At 30.0% G+C, this 2,977-nt stretch overlaps 1 protein-coding gene across 1 annotated transcript in view; it reads right to left on the reverse strand.

The window, feature by feature from the left end:
• The window catches only part of LOC101886286 (uncharacterized), a 157,195-nt gene extending 156,067 nt beyond the window's left edge, over positions 1 to 1,128 (reverse strand). Inside the window, exon 1 of the mRNA XM_087276903.1 lies at positions 869 to 1,128. The gene's annotated coding sequence lies outside the window, so the exon portion shown is untranslated. The remainder of the gene's footprint in view (positions 1 to 868) is intronic.
• Positions 1,129 to 2,977: the final 1,849 nt, after the last annotated feature.

A 2,977-nucleotide genomic window follows, 5' to 3' on the forward strand; every position in this document is an offset into this window, starting at 1 on the left:
CCAATAAACACCAAATATCCCACCAAACTAAGTTTAAATTAAATCAATATTTGTCGTTTTCAGAAATGACACCTCAAAATTTAGTTTTTTTCCCTGTCAATGAAGTACAAGTAAAATAAAATAATACAATTTTATCTTCATTTCATCTTATTTCAACCTATTTAGCTTATTTTAAGATTATTTAGCTTATTTTAAGGACTTCCTTTTGAGTTGTTATATCTATTTTTTTTCCTTGTCTTGAAAATGTTTCTTGATTAAGCCATTTATTTTAGAAACAATGCAGAGATATTCACAGAAAATGATAAAATTAGATTTATAAACTTCTCAAATAAACTCCTGTTTAACACAATTGTCAATCACACCTCACAACAACTATAACAAAAACAATTGATAATAATGCAACAACTTATGGTTTCATATTCAAGAAAAAAACAAAACAAAAATGCAATTGAACTCCATTAAATATTTCATAACACACACATATATGCAAAGTGTCATGACCTCAACGTCCTATATGATGATCAACTGGTTGATTTCAGCCAAGAACTTACAAAATAAGAGCACTTCTGACAATTAAAAACCCTTAAACACCAAATATCCCACGCTATAATTTGAGCATTTAAAGGTCGCCTGTCCGGTGTCCTTTAGGACGAACAATCTCAGGCCACACACACACACACACACACACACACATCATACATACACACATCTCGTGCAAATCAACACTTGATCCAGCATGTGTTTGAGCATGACATTCCCCAGAGACTGACCGCAATGTTCCTGCATGCACCAATGCAACAGTATGTCAGTGCATGAGGACATGCAAAAAAGCCCAGCAGACGCGCACTGAAACTAAAAAAACTCTCACCGGTGGATGTGCATGAAGGAATGCGGCTCTTCTGCTGCTGCTGTTACTGCAGTCCGCATGCACTCAGCATCTTCATCATCTTCATCATCATCTTCATCAGGAGGCTCTCTCTGGGTTTGTCTGACCAGAACCGATGGCGGTGCTGATGCGGTAAGCTCCTCGGCTCGGTCTTGCATTCGTGTTTTATTGGAGAAATGGGAAGGACGGCAGGGAACAGAGTGTGTCTCTAACTAATAGAGTCAGACATCAGCCCCGCCGGTGTGAGAGCATGGGCTGTGTTTCAATCACTGCCTTACACACTACACTCGTACTACTTACGGGTGCACTGCGAGCGCTGAGTGGGTTGTGTTGCTTGTATGAGTGCAGTTCTGTCGCCAGAGGACGCACGGAGGCTCATTTAGGTTAACGTGTTCAGACTGGTCATAAATTAGGCAGGTATGAATAATAATAATAATAATAATAATAATAATAATAATAATAATAATAATAATAATAATAATAATAATAATTTATTATTATTATTATTATTATTATTATTATTATTATTGTTGTTGTTGTTGTTGTTGTTATTATTATTATTATTATTATTATTATTATTATTATTATTATTATTAAAACAACAATAATAATAATAATAATAATAATAATAATAATTATTATTATTATTATTATTATTAATATCATTATTATTTTTATTATTATTGTTATAATAATAATAATAACAGCCTAAATAATACATAAAATGTATTAATAATACCAGCCTAAATATTACCCAAATTTCTTTACTCTGTTAAACATAATTTGGGAAATATTTTTAAAAAATTAAAAGGGGGCTAATAATACATTAGGCAGGTATAAATAATAATAATAATAATAATAATAATAATAATAATAATAATAATAATAATAATAATAATAATAGCCTAAATAATAATAATAGTAATAATAATAATAATAATAACAATAATAATAATAATTATAATAATAATAATTATAATAATAACAAATAATAATAGCCTAAATAATAATAACAATAATAATAATAATAATAATAATAAGAAGAAGAAGAAGAAGTATTATTATTATTAATATTATTATTAATATTATTATTATTATTATTATTATTATTATTATTATTATAAAAGCCTAAATAATACATAAAATGTATTAATAATACCAGCCTAAATAATACCCAAATTTCCTTGCTCTGTTAAACATCATTTGGGAAATATTTCAAAAAGAAAAAAAATTAAAGGGGGGGTAATAATACAGTAGGCAGGTATAAATAATAATAATAAGAAGAAGAAGAAAAAGAAGAAGAAGAAGAATTATTATAATTATTATTAAAACAACAACAACAACAACCACAATAATAATAATAAACTATGCCGTGTTGATGTGAGTATCCGCAGTATCCCTTCTAGACTGTACTATTTCTATATGTAGTATGCAGTGTGCAGTGCGTTATTAGCGTTCCATTCGGGATCCAGTGCGCATGCTCAGAGCTCGCGTGCTGAAATTACTGACAGGTGTGACGAGTTTTTCAGGTCGAGTCTCTGAAGGCAAAAGCAAACGCTGTCAATAAAGTGAGTCAAAGAACATAAAGGGCAAATACATGTTTAGAGCTGTCATCACGCCTTAAGCGATTTATCACTAAGCTGCTGTTTAAAGAGAAATACACACCGTGTTTTCATATCTGTGACGTGCATATTAGCATACTTAAACGACTATCATATCTATGGTAGCGGCTATACATAATATGTCAAAGTCAGCTTTATTGTCGATTCAACCACATGTACAGGATATGCAGAGCATCGAAATTGCGTTACTGTCAGACCTTAAGTGCATAACAGCAATAATAAATAATAATAAATTCAATTACAGATATAATCTAATCTATAAGTATGATATCTTGTAACTATGATAAAGTGACAGTCTTAGGCGAACACAGAAATAAACACCACATTTACAGGTGGATTTAACTATACTGTTAGTTTATAACATTTGTGCCACTCGTTAAAAAACGAATAGCAATGATTTAAGCTACAACTTGAAATTAATCCTTAAAAATATGCATTAATCTTGTTTTTATAGAAGAGTTAATTATTT

The sequence above is a fragment of the Danio rerio genome, chromosome 12 (genome assembly GCF_052040795.2).
Source record: "Danio rerio strain M-AB ecotype USA chromosome 12, GRCz13ab, whole genome shotgun sequence".
NCBI classification, from domain to species: domain Eukaryota; kingdom Metazoa; phylum Chordata; class Actinopteri; order Cypriniformes; family Danionidae; genus Danio; species Danio rerio.